The sequence below is a fragment of the Platalea leucorodia genome (genome assembly GCF_965183815.1).
Source record: "Platalea leucorodia genome assembly, chromosome: 4".
NCBI classification, from domain to species: domain Eukaryota; kingdom Metazoa; phylum Chordata; class Aves; order Pelecaniformes; family Threskiornithidae; genus Platalea; species Platalea leucorodia.
The window spans coordinates 96101334-96121952 of record NC_138826.1 but is presented as its reverse complement, the minus strand read 5'-3'; positions in this window follow the sequence as shown (position 1 = coordinate 96121952).

Here is a 20619-nt window from a genome sequence, read left to right as displayed (position 1 = left end):
ATCAGCAGTTGATACATGAAATAATAAGTTATACCTTTCCTTTTCTCTTCTAACTTTCATATATGCATCCTCTTGAAATTAGAGTTGTGGAGTTAACGTTTAGTTACTATGATCTTAGTGCTCATTGCTTTGCAACTTTCTGCTTATGTCAAGAAGGGTGGTGTGGTAAGCTGTGACGATATAGTACATCAATGAAACATTTTCAACAACACGAAGGTACACATGAGTTCTTCAAAACCGTATGACTGCAGTGAAATTTGAGTTAGACACAGCTGCTGTCACATGTTGGGGATGTACCCATTAATAAGATGGCTTGACGGGTTTCTGGGTGAGTTTTTGCCTCTTAGTAGACAGCTACAGTACATGAAAATATTTACTAGATTAAATGCATGTTTTATGCAGTAGATAAAATGTCCAGTCTCACTAAAAACCCGTGCATTTGTCGCTGCCTTTTTGCGACTAATCACCCGTCATTGCACTGTCTACTAAAAATAATGTTTACTTTGATAGTTGCCTTCTGTACTTGTCTTAAAACATTGAAAATGTTACTAGGCTGCCTTTAGGAAAGGAACTTTGAAGAAGACAGCTGAGATCCTTTGTTATCTTAGGAGTTGCTACATAGTATTCTGTGACTGCAAGAAAACATTTGATTTGGACTGTTCTTTTTTTAATCTGATGTATTTTTGGTTGTTACCTGTGTCGTTTTACCCAGATATCCATACTTTTCTGGTGCTTCCTCAGTTCTCTGGCTTGTTTTTGCCAATGGAGCTAGTAAGCATCATAAGTGCATAAGCTGTAGCCTTCACGTTTTTTAAATTGTTCCCAATGCAAACAAATTCTAGGTGCATAAGGACTAAAGAAGCCTTTGTCATTCAGTATGTGAGGAAGGGAAAAGAGCAGAAACAGAGAGAAAGAGAAGTTAAAAAGCTACAGCAATTTGAAGATAAGAATTCAAAGAACGTATATTGTTCATTGCTCCCCCCCCCCTTTTTTTTTAACTACAAACACCAAAAGTAGTTCCTTGAATAAGTCAATAAAAATACTAAAAAGGAAAGTTTTATGATCTTGGTGCAACTGTAGTTTATGCAACTTCCCTTCTCCATTCCAGTTGCTAAGAACTGAGTAAAAGAATAACGAGATAAAGCCTTTCCCATTGGTGTAAGACAGTTTAAGCATATAAAACAGAAATGTCAACATTTTTCTGATCAAGGCAGCTTGTACAGAGTTAAGCTGTGTTGGCAGCATCCTAAATCAAAACAGACAATATAGGATAGTCTCCTGTAACAATGTACATAGTGCACTTCTTTCCCTGGTAAAGAGTGAAGTCATGGCATCATCCATAAGGCTATCCAAGGCATTATTCTGAATACCTAAGTTTCCAGTCATAGCTTTTTGGGATAAGCGTTTGTTTAAGACAAGCCTTACCTGTAGGGAACAAAGTGATAACATTTGCACTTAATTTTTATACAAATAAAACCTGTGAGTTACTGATGTTCAGACAGCGGGGTAAGTGCATAAGCTGAACCGAGCTTCGCAGGTAGAATGTTGTTTCTGTTTGCCATAATGCAAGAATTTTTCTTCATTGAGAAGTTCTCCAAGTACTCTCTATTCTTCTCATGGATAAATTTAACATTATTCTGGGAGCTGATAGAGAATGTAAACCAGGAAAGCTACCCATCTTTTGAACGAGTACAGAATATCTCAAATTAGCTTTATTTAAGTATCAGGTTTTTTTCTAGTTCTTTATGAGGTGCCTCACCTCCCAGAAGACTACATTAAAATATTCTAGGCTGATGAGTGCAGCTATTTGGCTGACTTTTTAGATCCTATATTTAAGAAATTGCAATATACTTGTGAAGATATCTGCATTGTCTCCATGTTATTTGAGGTGGCCTTCCCAAGTGGATATACATAAATGCATTTAACCGTCCCACAGGAGTGAAGGCAAGTACTGTTTTGCCTTCAAAAGGGTACTTGCAAAATGGTACTTGCAGCTGGTTGCTTGCTTTCTGCAGAATCCCAGTGTGTGTTGCTTCTGCCCAGAAACCAGGACATGAGAAGTGCATGGGCTTCATGTTAGACCTCTGTAAAGCTTGAATTTAATCTTTGGTTTGCACTAAAGAAAGTCCGGTTCTGAGTTGCATAAATAGTAATATTTGAGTTAGAGCACATGCATGTAAAGGTAAGTGATAGCAACAACACTAGGTAAATCTTTCATGAAGCACCAGTTCACTCTTGTGACTATAGAGGGTAAAAAAATCATAGTTCTTAAACCGATGAGGTCAAGGCTACATATAAAGAGCAAGAAGAAAAAGGCTGTATTTAAATCGGTTCATTCTATGAAAAGATTCTGATTCAGTTTAAATGTATTGCTAATTTTATACGTATTGCTGTATTCAGGATAGGGAAGGAGTTTATTTCAGTTAGGGCAAGATCTGGATTTGTGATTACACTGTTTTTGCTGGAAGTTACTATCTTATCTTCATTCACCCTTTTTCCTCTTCTTTATTGCTGTAACAATGTTTTATCTTAGGTGTGGCTTTTAAAAGTACACATGGAATTGAGTTGAGCTAGAGAGTAATTAATTCAGACTGTTTTAGGCCACTGTGTGTATAAATTCACAAGATGCATCTATTGAATCTTTTCAAACGGCACTCTTTGATCCTCAGTGTTGCAAGTGCTGCGCTGTCTATCAGGCACTAATTACAAGTTGCTCTCCCCTCTAAATCCCTTTAAAATGTGCAGACGCAACAGTTTTATCACTCTGGCTGTAATTACTTTTTAGTTACTTCAAAAAAAATGTTAGCAGTTTGCAAGGAATCCCAGCTATCGTGGATGTGTTCCTACAGCACTGTGTATAAAGCAAAACTATTTTGGGGAAGTTTATTGAGGCATTAGATGTGGAATCCCACATGATACTTTAATAGAAGAAAATGGAATAAGGAGAACTGCAGAGGAATCAGGACTGGCTAAATAAGGAAAAATAATTTTAAATTAAGGGTGTTTATTGGTAGGGAGCAGAGAGATTAGTGCTGGGTCAAATACTAGCATATTTTAATCATTTGGATGGATTGAATAACGTGATAATTCTCTTCACAGGTGAGTCTAGGAGGGATCATGAACATTTTGAACAACAGGATTTCAGTGCAGCGCGAATTTGAGAATAAAATAGGCTAGAATGAAAAAAGTGCCTCTGAAGAATGAAAATGTAAAATTAACAATGGGCGAAGGAATAATCTAATGCAGGACATCACGTTAAAGGAATCCTGCTTTGCAGAAGTACCCTTGGGAATGCTGTGCAGTTATCCAGTTAACAAACTGAAATTGAGTCAGCTGTCACACCTACAGAAATAAGGATGTATATCAATGCACCAGGGAATTCCTTGGCCAGGAAAATGACAACAAACCTGAAAAAAATGAGGTATCAATGTGAATTCTGAATCTAGAATAAGAAAGCACAAGATGATAGTAGATAACCATTCCAGGTTACTCATGAGGTCAGAGAAGACAACAAGGTTTATCTGCCCAGATGAGTGTTCCCATTTGAAATGTGCCGGGTTTGCATCCTGGAAAGAAAATCGGGAAGTTCATTCATGCTTTAGTTTAGAAAGTGATTGTGGTGGGTTGACCTTGGCTGGACGCCAGGTGTCCACCAAGCTGCTCTATCACTCCCCTCCTCAGCAGGACAGCGGAGGGAGAAAATAAGATGGAAAAAAACTCGTGGGTCAAGATAAAGGCAGCTTAATAAAGCAAAAGCAAAGGCTGCATGCAGAAGCAAAGGAAAACAAAAGATTTATTCTCTACTTCCCACCAGCCGGCAATGTCCAGCCACTTCCTGGGAAGCAGGGCTTCAGCACGCGTACCAGTTGCTCTGGAAGACAAACGTAATAACGAATATCCGTCCCCCCCCGCTTTCTTTTAGCTTTTATTGCTGAGCAGATGTCATATGGTATGGAATATCCCTTTGGTCAGTTTGGATCAGCTGTCCTGGCTATGTCCCCTCCCAGGACCTTGCCCACCCCCAGCCTGCTGGTGACGGGGGAATGTAGGAGAGACAGCCTTGATGCTGTGTGAGCCCTGCTCAGCAGCAGCCAAAGCACTGGTGTGCTATCAACACCTTTCTAGCTAGCAATACCAAGCACAGCACTATGAGGGCTGCTATGGGGAAAATTAACTCCACCTCAGCCAGAGCCAGTACAGCGATTATGTCAATTCTTTGCAAAACTGACATAATGTCCTTGCTCTGATTTTGAAAGGCAGGAAGAAAGAGTCCAGACCAGGAAATGAAAAGGTATAGACATAAAATAATCTCCCTTTATGCAAAGTCAGAAACAGAAGAAGCCTCTAGGTCATCTCTTAGTTTCTAATTATCTATGCAGAAGGAGATCTTAATTGAAGGGGTTTCATTACCAAAGGAAAGAAAATAAAACTTTTAAATGTTGAAGTGTGATCACTGATTTTAGGATTTTTCCTGTCAGCCTCCATTCCAGCAGTGATATGAAGATACTTATTCTGTTGCACAAGGCACAGGCAGCAGCAGTTGAATATAATTATAGTTTTAGTCATTGCTATTAGAGAATGAGATATTCAGACTAAAACAGATGCAAAGAAGGGCTGCCAAAGGGAAGATTTAAGAGAGCATGGTTTGTTTCATCTAGCAAAACAAGGGCTGGAAGTAGGGTACATGCTGCTGTTCAAAAATACTTCATGAAGGAAAAGATAGTAAGGTAAAGGACAACACTTGCATAAAACCAAATGTGCTCAAACTGACCAGAAATAAATTTAGCCAGAAAGTAAAAAGGTGCTAAAGCCCCAAGGAGCAAGATTACAGGAAGCTATACAGAGAATTAAGAGAGCAAAAGAACCTGTTTCAGTGCAAGTTTTAGAAACTGAGCTCATGAATGGGGTTCTATAATGCACTATGAGAATGGCTACAGTCTCCATGGCCAACTGGATCCCTTCTAACCTATGCAACAGGTAAGAACTCATTAACCCCTTACATGTAACAGCACCCATAGGCTTATGGGAGCTTCTAACAGCCCCTTCTCATTAGGCCTAATAGATGAGGGTTATGTCTTATCTTTGATCCATCACTTACAGAGCGTTTCATTTATTTTGCTTTCCTTGCCTAGCTGGTCAAGAGACCTGACAGAGGCTGAAGTAATACAAGACACATGACAAGTGAAGGAAAAATCTGGCGTGTGCTTACTACTTATTGGCACCATTAATTTTTCAACAGAGATTACCTGTATGCTGCTGGGTCAACAAATAGTGCGTATTTTCTTCCATTAAAAGACTGTTCTCAAAATCACGAGTATTAAATACAGACATAATCTTTTGCAGGAGAGGCTGTGTTAAGGCTTCCCGTTTCTGCTGAAGGACTGCACTCCCAGGCACAGCTGTGGTATAAATCTGTAGTCTTTTACACTAAACTACACTCAACTACATAAGGCAAGAAGGCAAAACCACTTTTTTTTTTTTGCACTGTTGCCTAAAAAGTGAGTCAAATTTTCAGACCTTGCAGAACTGTTCCATCTGAGGAACAGTTCAGTGCTAAAAGTAAGGTATATTTTTAGTGTAATCACATTCATTTACAAGGAAAAATAAGCATGCCAAATCCCTCCTCCTCAAACTCTGTAGGAACAAGATGTGCAGGCTCTTTCCTTGCTCCAGCCGCACATCACTGAGGTGTGAACTCAAGGGGCTGCTGCCCCCTGGTTCCCCTGTTTGCTGCTCAGCCTCCTCACTCCCGGCCTCCTCATTTCCATACCTGCAGTCACGGAACCGTAACCTCCTGGTACGTACCAGTTAATTCCAGTGTGCCACCTGGTTCAATACTTTGCTGATGTCCTTCACTGTTTGCAGCTACTTACACAACAAAACCAATTTTTTTTATTGTTCTTTCTTCAAGATTTAACAAGGACAATCCTATTATTATTTCATAAACTTGGCAGACTTCAGTAAGGGGGAATCATTAGTGATTTTCAGCACAATATAAAAATGAAACAAGTACTGAAACACTCCAGTACTTATATCCCTGGTAATGCATGTTTAATCTTTAGTAGAAATGCAATTTTGCTTTTTATTTATGGTTTCATATAATTTATCGGTTTCTCTTAACAATATCATCAATGGCTCTTTTACCATATAGTTTCAATAGCATAAAAAATACACAGTAGCATTTTGAAATCTTTACCTTTCAAGAAGAAGCTGTAATATAGTGTTTTCTTGTAAAACCACAGAGACAACCTGGGCAGATTACTAAGACCATTAAAGTGCAATGCTGAGTTCTGCAAACTTATGAGTTTAGCATTTAAAAGCTTTTTTTCTTTTTCAAAACCTTGTAAACTGGAAAAGGAACAGCTTTTTGTGTTCACACCATTATTTTATAATTTAATGAAATAATAATCATCAGAGTAAGTACTACAGGGAAACAGTCTTCCAGAATGTCTCAAAATTTTGACAGCAAACTCCCCGAAGTAATTTCTTAAAAACCTGGTCTGTGTCCCCTTTTGGGCATAATTTCAGCAAAACTGCTGTTCCATGCTTCCTCACTGGCTGCTCTGTAGAAATCAGAAATATGGTCCTGTCGTGTCCTGTTCTTTCGTACGCCTCATTTGAACAGATTTTCAGGCAGGCAAGTCAGGCAGTCATGGAACACTTCTAACAATGAAATTACAAGACATATATTGTAGAGAAAAAAAGCAGAAATATTTGAGAGTTTAAAAGCCGAGTAGGGAATATTTCTGTCCTCCTACAAGGAAAGGCAGAAGTCTCAGGTACTGCTTAAAATGTAGAGTCAAAGGACAAAACCATTGGCACTACTAAATTTGACTTCAAAGCATTACTTTACAGAGTCTACTAAGACATAAGCATGTCATACCTTCAAAACTTGAACATTGTGTCCATTCTAGCTGGTTTATTTCTTGCTAAATATTAGATTTAAAACCATCACCAAGCAGGTCTGAACAATACTTAGACAAATCTGGGTATGAATACAGTGGGAAAGACAACAATATTTCTATAGCAGACTGAGTTTTAAATAATTTGCACCAAGTCATAAATCCTTGGGAAGAACTACAGATCAGTAAGGAAAGCTTAGATGAGATTGTCAGGAAGCAAGTGTACTCTGGACAGCTGTTTATTGCGTGGGTTCAAACATATATATATATATATTTATAAATGGTTGTATATATTAGAGATAGTAAAGAAAAAAACAAGACAAAATATTTCCAGCATGATGCTGTTCCTATGTATTTTATGTCTGGCCTGTAGAGTACATTCACTTCAGACTGTCTTTGAGAAAAGCAAAGCTTTTTCTCATCTATTATGCAGAGCCCGGCACACTGCAGCCTCTCAGGTAAACGTCATCTCTCTTCAAACCAATACATTTACAGCAGGCACATCATATTGAAACAAATACTATTAAAAAAGAGACTCGTTTCCAGAACCAAATATATCCAGCATGTGGTAGATCAAAACTGAGGGGTTGCTACCGTCTTTTGTCAGCAACTGGTATGAGTTGGTTGGGAGGTACTGTCACTGTGGCACACCCAGAAAGCAGCATTACTTCCATGCAGTTTCTGCTGCGTGGTCACTCAGCGACTCTGCAAATGGCCCCTGCTGCCACGGGAGACTGTGGCAGCCATCCGTGGGCAGCAATCGGTTACTCAGAGGATATTCTCTTCCTTCGCATTAGAGTTGTAGTCACTTCATGTTAGTAGTGACTCTGACCAGTCAGGCCTTTATAAAATCAAACCACACAGAAAAAGATACTTCTCTTTCCTTCTGGAGATAATGAGGAAGAAGACTTAGATAATTACTACTGTCCAGGACACAATGCCTTTGCTTTCCTCCCTCACAATAGCTACTTGTAAAGAAGCAGCTCTAGCAGCCAGGCCTCAGAAAACAATACTCCATGGTCACAGTAGCACACAGTCATCTCAAAGTCACTAAAAGCACTGGAAAGGACTATTTCTCAGGTCCCCAAAATACACTGAAATCTCTGATTTCCAGTTGGGCTTAGACTGCCAAACCCTAAAGGCATTGTGAAAGACTGGCAGTGTCAAGAGGTCCCTCTAGAGAAGGTCCTCATGGTAAGTTCCCCATTGCAAAAGCACTTAAGAGGTGTGGAGTCTCCAGAAAAAATAAACTCCAGCTGACAGTAGGTACCTTGTTCTGGTAACCTTTTCTGTCAAGAGCATCCCTGACAGACCTGGTATCAAGTGCCCAGCTGACACATAGGGATGTTTGTGAAATGGGCAGAGAGTTATTCTTAGCAGGGAGCTGGTGCCAAGCCTTCTCCTTTCTGCCTGGGACAGTTCCTCGAAAGAAGACGCCCATGCCAACCTTCTGTCCTGGAGAAATCTACTGTACAATGAGACAACAAAGTTCCCAAGCTAGATTCAGTGTTGGGCTGAGGGGTGTTAGAGCAGGTTTTTAGGTGTGTGAGGAAGGGAGCATGTTTCCTGAGCAAGCCAAGGGATAAGTACGGGTGCTGCTTTGCTAACCCTACAAGCCATTTGTATGACTTTTGGTTGTCATCATGGGGTGATGTGGGGATAGGCAGGCTGCTATTCCAAATGTCAAGTTTTCTATCATGTGGGAGGGCACTCTCCTGTTGGTGGTGGAAAAACATAATTGGTCCCAATATGTGCCTGTGCTGCCATGCTTTGGCAAAGATGTGCTACCTACGTGGGCAAAAGCATGCACCACGGAGGTGGCGTGGAATGTGCTGGCAGTCTCACAGCAGGCCACATGAGCAGGTGATCTGACGGCCATGTAAGAGTTCTGTTCCTTCAGGAACATGGCCCCCGGACATCAGCTGGGTCTTTCTCCAGAGCCCCAAAGCATTATGGGTGCTGCCAGAGGCACGCTAAGGGAAGACAACGAAGGAATCTCAAACTGAGCAAAGCAGACCCAAAGCCTGTACAAAGTAGCAAACTGAACTTCTAATTAGGTACTCAGAAGTACGTACTTTGTTTATCATGACAGTTCCTGGACAGCTTTTCTTCCCTAGTTACCTAAAAGGAAGCAAGAATAAAGAGCTTCTTCAGAAGGTAAGTCACCCTGTCAGACTGTATGTGTAAAAACAAACACATTGCATCTCATAAACCCCTTCTCCACAACAGTAAACAGCAGATTAGAAAATGATCGAATGTAGTTTATTTTCTAATCTGATGCAGACGTACTCAAATAGCTTTATAGAGATATAGCACTGCAGCCTCCATTTAGCTTGAATTAAACAATACCTGCCACAGCTAGTCTGTATTTTAGTGTTAGCCTCTTGTCTGCAGTCACTTACTATGAAGGTCAACAAATCAGATCACAGAAGGCTCATTGGTAGTATCTTACACCTTCGGAGCTTTTATTCAGGTATATGTGCCAGAGCTGCGTATCTCCGATCTCTACGCATATGTCTCTCATTACTAAAACAAGATGTCACCGTAGATGGTGGCAAGTAGTCAGCTGTGCACTCAGCTGCATCTACTCTTCCACATCTCTGTGAACATGTCTACGATTTCATAGTTTTGCTCAAACAAGTCATCTTGCCTTAGTCTCATCCTGCTTTTAAGGTCTAGAACAATAGCTGTTGTGAATCAAGGTCTAGGTTTACTCCCCTGGGACAAAAGGTATGATAGCATTTCTGTATTAGTTCCTACCTGAGTACTGCTTCAAGATCTTCCCTTTCTCTTTCCCAGAAAAGATCACTTTTTTTCCTGTGTCATTGTTCCACATTCTGAAGAACTCTTATTTTTTCTAGCCCTGCTCTGTGGCCTTATCTGTTTCTGGTTTGACCTCTGACACCCCCATACCAATAATGCTGTGTTTTAAAGTACTATCTTTAATGATCACATGCCTAATTTTGAAACTTAATGCTGCTGTTATCAACAATTGTTAAATGGCTTATAAAACAGTCTTTGTGCTCATCTATTTCTCTGTTTATTTCTGGACAAGAGTGTACTTGCCTAAGATAGCTCTCTTCATGTTACTTCTTAAATCTGTGCCATAGAACAAAGAATGATAAAAGTGTTGCAGCAAAAAAAAAGCAATAGCCTTGTCTCTCCTGCTCAAAAATGTCAGTGTTACAGCATTTCTAAACCTTTGAGCAGAGCACAAATGTTTCTCAGAACAACAGATGACTGAAAAAATGAGAAAATCATTATTACACAGTTAAAATAACAGAAAATCGTAGATGGTGCCAAGGAATTGGTTTTGAGTACGGTAGAAGGTTCCTCCCTAATCACAACAACCAGAAAATAAGTGGAGGTTAGCAGAAAGAACCAAGTTTGATGACAAAGATAATACATATACCATGTTTTTTGAAGAGAAATCTAGATGACAGATTAATATATTTGGCTTGAAGGCACAGACTGAAACAGTAAGCCACAACTTCATTTGTGTATTGATTACAGATATTCGTGTATCAAATATGCAAATTGTTATCGAATGTGCTAAACAAAATGGTTATTTAGTGTATTTAAATATGTGAGGGAACTCAGACTTAAAACTGTTTCTGTGATCCATGGTAGTGGAAAATAGTGAACAGTTGCGTGCACATATACAGAAGAAAACCTGGATGTGTCCACACCCAGTTAAAAGTTCCCTGTAAGGAGTACAGGCATTCTTCTGGCTCCATCTGAGGGACTGTATTAGATTAAAAAGTCAGGGAATCGGTCCCATAGATCCAGAGGTTTCCACTGCCTCTCCTAAGGTTCGTTGACCCACCTTGCCTCCAGCTGTGAGCATCAGAGTCTGACAGCTATACGTGTGGGCTAGCATCAGCCTATGATGGATGACATTGCTTGCCACCAGTTGGGATTTACAGCACCAAGGAGCAAGAAAACCGCGTGCTTTACCTTTTTAGGCTTACTTGCACTCTGCCTTTATTATTAAAGAAATGAAAAATTCAGTTAGTATTAGTCAGTTTGAGTAAACCAGGAAAACTTCTTCGCACCACTGTTCGTGACGAAGTATCGCATAGTCTGTGCTCTGTCACTTCAGCCACCTGATTTGAGGGCATGTAGCTGGTAACTATATTAATTTGCATCTGCAAGTTTTCAAAATATTCAAGGGAACTCCTGAGCTGAGGAAACTGCTGGACTCTTGTAGCAGTCAGCATCACAGCAAGCAGGGAAGTGAGTTCCAGCACCGGAGGAGGTGAGTGATTATCCCTTAAACATGAGCCCTGCCTCAGCACTTTGGAAGGAGCAAGGGTAGTTACGGAATGAAAGACTGGCAATCTTAAATACGAACTGGAAAAGGGCTCACTTCCAGTGAGAGTAAAGTGTGAACACCAGGGATCATACATCATTAACTAAGGTTTTTCATTTATTTTAGTGAGATACAGCACATATAGATGGAAGATACCCAAACTTCACAATAATTGCTGTACATGATACTAGCTCTTCCAGTGAAGTGTAAATAGGGAGACAGAGAAGACTCATTTCCAGTATTCTTCTCAGAAATTTTGTCATTTTCCTTCTGTTTGTGAAAGGAAAATTATATGCTCTCACCAGAAAAGAATGGAAAAATAATGAAGCTCAGGGACTATGCAGCAAAGGGCAGGGGGCTAGGGGAGATCAAGCAGCAGAAGACACTGAAGCATTCTGTTGCTTTACTGAGAAGTGCTATGCCCGTACACCATGAATTGAAAAATGATCAAACAAAATACAAAAACACAGGCAGAAGCTCATTTGCTAGAGACAGAAACATGGTAAAACAAAATAGATCTGCTTGCTGTTTATGTATCAGTGGAAATTTCTATTAGGAATGAGATGATAAAAGAAAGGTATTCCTTCTGTTTATGCTGAGGTTCCCACCTGCACATGCAACAGGACATTTGCAAATTTGCTGCACCTCAATTTAATCTCAAAAGCATGGGGAAAATCATCTCTAACAGGATGTCACCTGTCAGCATTTGGAACATCTCAGCATCTTCTCACTTTAAAATTCCTTTCTTTTGTTAAATGTGTGTATATTACATTTCTTGTGATGAATGAATGCATTGTTTTTAATTCACTTGTTGTGTTCCACTTTAAACATTTTCGGTAATTTTTTCTGAGTCCTTTGAAGCATTTCATTCATCTGGGGGAGATTTCTTGAACTCTTCTAAATTCCCAATTCATACCGAGAGGTCATCACAACTATAACATTCCCAGGGGATCTCAGCTCTGCTTCCAGGCTTCCCCAAGGATTAGTGATTAGCTATTGCAGTGATCATCAATCACATCTCCTAAACACCATTTGGTGCTCGGACTATGACAGACCCTATGAATTATTAACTAACCTCACTGCCAGTTAAAGCTGAGAATACCCACATACGGCATTACAGTATGCATTGTTATTGAGGTGATGGGCTGCGCAGGTGTTGCTTTTCCTCCTATCCTGGGTGTTTTGTCTGGGTGAATTGTACATTTTCAGGGTCAGAAAATGTCTTTTCTTTGCTATTTTGGACGGACATAAAAAAACCCATGAAGTGCAAAACCTTTCACTTCAAGTAATTATAGCTTTCTGGACCTTTAAAAATACATAATTATCCTGATATGGTGACCAATACAAGAGAATCTTGGAAATATGTTTGGTTATGCAGAAAAAAATAAAGCTGATATTGTTCACTGTTGTCCGCTTCTGAAAGCTACAAGGACCATGAACCGATGTCTCTCCTCTGGGAACCTAGTAGATCCAGTCAATTTATCCAGAGACTTTCTCACTAAAACTGCTTCAAGAAATCCAAACATAAGCCATTAGGGCAATCATGTGTTTGTAATTTAAAACTAATCTCATCCTTAGAAGATCCAACAGACTTAGAGAACAAGGTGTATCTTAAGCAAGCAGATTGGAAAAGCCCTTTGGGCATTTTTCTAGTTCAAGACCAAAGGATAACTTCAAAAGCACTTAATTGATGTAATTTTTCTAGTTCAAGACTAAAGGATAACTTCAAAAGGACTTAATTGATGTATTTTTCACCAAAGTTTTCCTCTCTTTCTTCTCAGTTTCTCAGGTAAAACATTTCCTTCATTCTAAGTCTTACTACACGTGATCAAAATTCATATTCATGTGTTGGGAAAGAGAGCAGACTTTACTCTCTCACCAACTTTGCTCTTTGTCATCTGAAAAGACTTAAGTACGTGCTGAATTTTTTTTGTGTGTGAATCATTAAGTTCATTCACATTATGTATATGTACAATAAGCAAGTGCATGAACATTTAGTGGATTGGAATAAAGTTTCACTAAAGCAAGAATTATAGCTCTAACAGCTATTAGGCATTTTCCAGAATCTTGGTGTTGCTTCCTAGCTCATTTTCATAATGGAAAACTCCCCACTGAAGACAAACTCTCTTAACCTGTGAGACACGTAGCTGAAAGATGTAACAGGTTAAATCAAAACGTCAAGCTTGACTTTAAGCTCCAGTTTTGAAAATGGAGCTACTTAGTATTCAGCGCTTTAGAAGTCCCTTGCATAAACTGCCCAGTGTCTGTAGACTTTTGATCTTCGTGGAGCAGTTTTTCAAGAACCTTGAACCATGAATTATGCTTGTAAGAGATTTTTAACTGTCTCAGCCAATCTCTTCTAATGGAAAAATGTGAACTCTAATCATGCACAGAAAACGTGTTTGGTGTTTGCAGACAGTTTAATCTGCTGTGTGTGAAGGACTTCCGTCCTTTATTTATATACTGGATATAACATTGGTCCTGTTGAAATCAATATCAAATTTCCATTGACTTGAGCCATTTCACCATGGTGAATACAGCTGTCAAAAATGGATATAATTGCTGTAATATGCCATGGATCACATTAAATGTATTTTATATAATCCTTTCTCTCTCAAGTTTCTGACAAGTTCCAACGGTCCTGTATGTTCCTTGAGATCACCTCCTAAGCACAGCTAAAATTACCGTGGTCTGTATACTTTGGTATCTGTGGATATTTTAAAAAGTTCACCTCTCTTTTTTACCTGAAAAACTTGATCTCTTAAGCATTCTTAAAGCACATCCATCTGATTGATTAAGCTTGACACAAAACCAAGCTGATGGTAACATCTTCTTGTGATTGGAATCGTCCAGGCTGCGAGAGACGTATGTTTAACTCCTTTTTCAGCCTTTGCTACCTAGCAGCTAAGAAATGGAGTATTCCAAAATAAAATGGTGCTGTCATCTCTCCTTCCGAAGGCATCTCACTTTGCATGGAATTATTAAATACCCATAGGTACAAGAGAGAATGCTCTAATCATTAGTCTAGATAGCCAAGCTACTGGGGAGAAGGGAGGCCAGTCACAAATCTAGTTTAAAAAAAAAAAAAAAAAAAGACATAAAAAAGCAATGAAATATGCGCAGGTATAGGGTTAGAACTCAAGTTTCCCCATACATAGGCAAATATATCAATTACAGAGTTTCTGTGTGTTTGTGTGAGATGTATTTTATGTGTGTAATCTTACTTACTCTCAGTGTTTAACTATCCTGTACGAGGTGGAAGAGCGTCAATAGGGTGGACTGAAAACTCTGCCTTCATCCTCAGATTCTCCTAGATGCTGTTCCAGGGGTTGTGCCCTGAGAAGTTAAAGTTCATTAAGCAACAGAAACAACTGAACCCAGACCTCCTACTTCCTTTCTGAGCACTCTAATGATAAAGCTAATGGAAGATGAGACAGGTGATAGCATCTCTCCATCTGCTCCTCGAAGAACAGGATCCTCTCCTTCCATTTTGCATTCAAGCATCTAATTCCCGAAGGAAGTTCCAGCCCTGTGAATCTCTGGCAGTGTCTCCCAGCAGCTTGGAATATCTAAAGTCCTAAAAAGGCAAGATTAAAACCAGAGCATTTCCATGTGGCTGTCACTAACTGGCTCTTTGCTTAGCCTGCTAGCCTTCTTAGTGCTAGAAGAACTCTAATTTCTTGTAAGGGAAGCCTATAGCTTATATATCAGGCATGGCAGTACCTAACTGTAGTCACAAATTGTCTTTTGAGAAAATAGTTCTGAAGCCTTGAATTAGGTATTATTTTTCAGTTCTTGACAGCACATCAGAACACTTCTGTGCAGTCTCTCTCCTGTACAATTCTCTTGCTAGCCTGGTTCTCAACATATTTTACATCAAAACACATCCTCTGGCTGGTTCTCTGTGAAAGCTGATTCTGTTACTGTATACCAAGCAGTGCGGCTTTTAACTTTAGACATTATCACTTAAGCTTTTGATCTTGTCTTTGGTCTCTTTTCTGCTTAGAAATACTCACATTGTATGCAGCTATAGTAAATAAACACTAGCTTCCAAAAAGTATTAGTCCAGCAGTAAGTGCGTTTACTTCAGGATTATGGTATCAGAAGATCCTCCAAAATAAATTTGAAATGCCCATAAACAAATTAGATGAAAATTAATCTCAAAAGTTGTTCGGTTTTTGATTGGGAGGGCCCTATAATTTACTGCATACCATTAGTCTAAATTTTATTGACTTTCAATATCTTCAGTGGGGTATTCCTCACCGTTTTACTTTGCGTAAAGTACTTTGCGTGCTACACCGTGCTCCATTCACCACTGTAAGACCTCAAAACAAGTGGGACAGTGGGATAACTCATGTTACAATCACATGGGTGGCATTCAGCTGAGTAAATGCAGACTCGTACAATGTAGACATTTACAGCTGAACGAGACACCCGCTGGTCCTGTTACAGTCAATGGAGAGAAACAGGCATTTCTAGGATGCAACTCAGCTTATCCTAACGTAGACATCTAAAATAGGTTAGATGAATCATACATTAAAAGTGCCTATTTCTGGTTCCCTTTATACTCAGTGGAGAGCGTGACTAGCTCAGATGCAGACGTTGACATAGCAGACATCTAAAGTTAGGTGAGATGAACAACCCAAGATGTCTTTCCATATCCCTTAAAAACATCTGGTCTAGGAACAAAATGTCAAAGAATTCTTTTCAGCTAACACTAGCTTCTTCCAATGTATCAGCCCTCTGAATATTTTGGTAACCTCTTCCTAAAAACACTTTGCAAATGTTCAGATCATGACTGATACCCATCACAGATAAGTTTTTGATAGCTTTTCCTGTGTCACAATACTGCAATTACGTGTATCAATTTTGTGTATCAATTAAATGATTGTGTCACATACCTGATCAATGCTTCCCTAAACAAAGACTACCAAAAACCCTAACAGATTAATATAGAAGAAGGTGGTAGATAGCTAAGACCATCAAGGCTGATATTAAAGCAACATGAAGACTAAACCACTACGTTTGGAACTGCCCATGCATGGATATAATTGCAGCAGGCAAAGTGAGGAGAAATCCTACAAAAAGTAGTATGATGACTACAGAAAAGATGCAAGGCAGCAGAGAAGAGCTCTGAAAGTTACTATTCCTTCAGCCACACAACTTCTGCTTATCATAATGGCTGTTGCTGTTGATGCCAACAAGCCCACCTGTTTCTTTTTGCTTGGTGCCACCACCCTACTGCCAATATGGATGGCACTCGTCCACAATAGTAGATGCCATCACGAGCAGAAGTAACTCCTAGCTCTGTAATAGGCTTTGTAAGCCTTTGATTTTACTTGTTTACTGATAATTACATGTATACCACCATTTGGAAAGTTCTGCTTTGTGCTATTGAATGTGTGTATTTGTTTATCTCAGTAATATACAAAATACGGAGTTTAAATTCTTAGGGGAATCATAAGGGTATAATTGTACCACTGCGACATTTCAGCCTAATCATATATTAATATAGAGTTGTTTATTACACCTGCCCTGCAACGGAGAAATCTCTTCATTTATTTGGTTTCCGTGGTCTAACTTGCACCAAGTGGATTGCCACAGCCCATTGGTTTGTGCCTATAAAATTTGGTATATTGGCCATCAAAATACTAACCAGATCTTTGCTCCTACATTTTAAGAAAGTTAAACTTTCAACTCAAGTCTTTCCCCTCAAGTGTGCTGAAGTTCTTCAGTCCACCTCTTGGAGGTTTGGCTCACCGTGTTCCCCTGGGAATCTGGCAAGGATGCAAAAAGATAGCTGTCTGAGAAATCATGCTTCTCTCAGCATTTTATACTCATATTTTCTCAAAGCCAGGAGTGGCTACATATTCTCCTTACGGAACAGAGTATCTTGAAAGAAAAGTCAGGCAATATCCTAATGTTCCAGGCTCCCTGCTTACCTGTTGCTGAATGTTTACTTAGACTGTAGTGGTTTTGTATTTAAGATTAAATAAATTAGTTGGCAACCTGGGAGTTGTATAGCAAGAAAAAATGTAAGCAAACAAACAAAAGAAAAGAACATTTAGGGATACACAATAAATTCAAGCACTTACTTCCCTCTCTTTATAAAAAGGATTTTCTTCACATCCATCTAATCTTCTTTGCACATGCAGGTCTCAAACGATAATATTCTGGCCTCAGACCGATAGGAGCTTGAATATCTCCAAAGTCTGAAGCAGTAGTGTCTGACTTATTGTTTAACCCTTGGATATTTATATGCATGTGCTATATCATTTATAGAATCTGTTATTCATCTAGAGTGTTGTTTTTCAGTAGGTCAGCCGTTCACATTTAACTTGCCAGAGTCGTAACAGGGTTTCTGCAGAGATGCAGGGTAAGGGCTTTTTGCTCATCTTGAGCGTTGCGTTTTGCACTATTAAGTTATCACTGTAGAGTTCACCTTGAAAGCTGTTTCCTGAAATGTATAATAAAGAATTAACCACTATAAAAGTTGCCACCTTGCAATGCACAAAAGACTATTCCTAAAATGGCTGATCCAAAAGCAAGTTCAGCAGCAGCAGATAATCACATTTACTACGTTAAATGTAGACTTGGAATAATTTTGAGCTGTATTGAGCATAGCCCACAGAAGTCTCAAAATGATATTAAAATGCTTTCCGACATTGAGCGTTAAATGAACTGCAAGCTGTGAAAGGGAAGGTGAGCACTGTGAGCGCTTCTTGATTGAGAGGCATGCTCGGCAGAAAGGTTTATTTGAAATAACCCTCGTCTGAGACTCTTCTCCAAACGGTATCATCCACAGCTTCTCTTCAAGTGATTGCATCTAAGCGTCTGACTTCCTGAACTTGTGAACTGGAAATTTAACCTAATTCAATTTTGCTCTGACTGGTGAAGAACGCGCTGGTACGAGCTGTGGGCAGGCCACTGGCTCCGCTATTTGCGGCAGTCCCCAAGACAACCAGCATGCCACGGAGGATTCCACCGCCCCCCAGAAGAAGCCGGCAATGCAAGCCTCTGTCTTTCTGAAGTCAGTTTAATTTACTGTATTGTTGTACCCACAACGGCCGAAATTATTGGCTCCAATCCTGAAAACACCCGTGTTTAACTACACACGTGAGCAGCGCTACCGAGTTCAATAGGACTATTCTCGAGTGTAAAATAATATCCTTGTCTCCAGTTTGGGAACTAGCTGAAACCATCTATTTAGAGGGGCACTGCCGGGCTAAAATAATGCGTCTATTTAAAACGCCGCCTTTGCCAGGGCCCGCACCGCGGAGGGGGGGCGGGCGTGGGGGTGCCCCGACGAGCGTTCGGCTCTCCCCGGCCGGGGGAGGGCAGGGGAGCGGCCCGCCGTTGCCCGACTCAGGCGCTGAGGAGGCTCCCGCCGGGCCGGGCCGGGCCGGGCCGGTTATCTTCCAGACGCCTCACAAGGGGCGGCGGTTCGGCGGGCGCTGAGAAGGCCGAGCCCCGGCACCGCCTGCAGGTCCGCTCGCAGAGCACGATGACGATTTTATTCTGATTTTCACCCAGGTGGCGGAGGGAGGGAGGGAGGGCGGGCGGGCGGGGGGGACGGCTGGGGCTCCCTCCCGTCCCCCGGCGCCGGCCGCGGGGCGATGCCCAAGATGGGGGGCGATGCCCAAGATGGAGGCCGCCGCCCCGCGCCACCTCAGGTGCGAGGGACCCGCCCCGCTGCCGCGCGCGCCCCGGAGCAGCTCGCGCAGACGCGCGCCTTCCCCGCCCCCCCTCCCACCCCCCGCGGGAGCGCGCCCCGCGGTAGGGCGGGGGCGGGGGTGCCGGGGAGGTGATAGGCGCGGGAGCGCGCCTGCCTCGGCTCTCCGCGCCGGGCTGCCGAGCGGGCGGGAGGAGCAGCAGCGCGGCCGCGGGTCCCCCTCTCCCCGGGCGGAGGGGCTGCAGCTTCCCGTGAGTACCGACCCGCCCGTCCCTGTCACCGCGCCCGCCGCCGTCGCCGAGGAGCCGAGTGCCGGCGCCTTGCACCACCGGGGCTCCCTCTGAGGGGACGGGCGAGCGGGGCGCGACGCAGGTGGCCCGGAGCGCGGAGACCTTGCGGCGGGCGACGTCTGTGAGGAGGCAACCGGTGCGGGGCGGGGGGGGGGGGGTTGCGGCGACCGGTGGGGACCTTCCCGGGGGCGGGCGGGCCGGCACCGCCGCGTCGCAGCCGCGGAGCGTCTCCGCCCGGCCCGGTAGGGCCGGGCGGAGACGCTCCGCGACTGCGACGCGCCCACATCCCTGTGTGGGTTGGTCGCCATTTCGTGCGCTGGCCGGCGGGGGTGGGGGCGAGGGCCCGGCGTGTGCGGGGGAAGGAGCTGTCTGTGCTGAAGTGCCGGGTTTCGGCTTTTAGACGTTTATTTTTCAGCCTTTTTTTTTTTTTTTTTTTTTTGGTTTTTAATGCCTTCCGCGCTTTGCTTCTTGCAGCGAGTAGCAACGCCAGTTTTGTGGGGGTATAAAATAGCTAAAATGTGGCTGGATTCTGAGCTGTTCCTATTTGCCCTTGTTTTGCTTCCTCTTGATGGCGATTAACGCAGAAAATTGCAACAAAGTCTGAGCGGCGAATACACTTGCTCTTTGGTTAAAAAGTAATAATTAACTAAACCTTCAGCTACCGCTGAACTCTTCAGCGTAGATGTGTTAGTTTTGAAGTCTGAAATGTGTTTAAACCAAGGCTTCGGAATCTGGGTGTAAACAGTACCTGATTAATAATGCCAAGCTGTTTAAATATTTAAGATCGTAGTGTGCTTCAGCCCAGTCAATAAGGCTGTTCCATATTGACAAGTACTCTGTGAAAGGAATACTATTTCTTAGCTGTCTATATAGTTAGATAAAACAATGGAAAATGTGATGTGTAACTCTACAGTGGAACCTATAGATCATTATAAGATGTTCTTTTATCCATAAAGGTCCAGCTTTTCACTATTTATTCAAAACAACCTCCCATTGAGTCAAGAAGCCAGTATTAACCACCTGGGTTTCTTTTTTCTAATGTTGCCTGTCTTTGCATATTTCTTTGTCTTTTTCTGAGTATTAAAACACATTTTTATTCTTAATTAAGTATATTACAGAAAAGGTAGATGAAACATGAAAACTTCATTGCATCTAGCAGGTGCACTATTAATCATTTCAGCTTCTTACATAATTTAACATAATCACTGTGATAATTTGTGGATAGTAATTATATGGGGCTGTGCATAGAATAGGTCACTGTGCAACATCAGAAGGCATCTGGACTTCCTTTTGAGTTCGAGAGCAACATATATGCCAAGGGATGCATCTTGCTGGTATTCTTCGGCAAAGGATATCCACTAGAAAGAGAAGAATACTGTAGTGCTACATACTAGCTCAAAGGACCTAGAAGTCAGAAAACTGACTTGAAGATGCAGCATATTT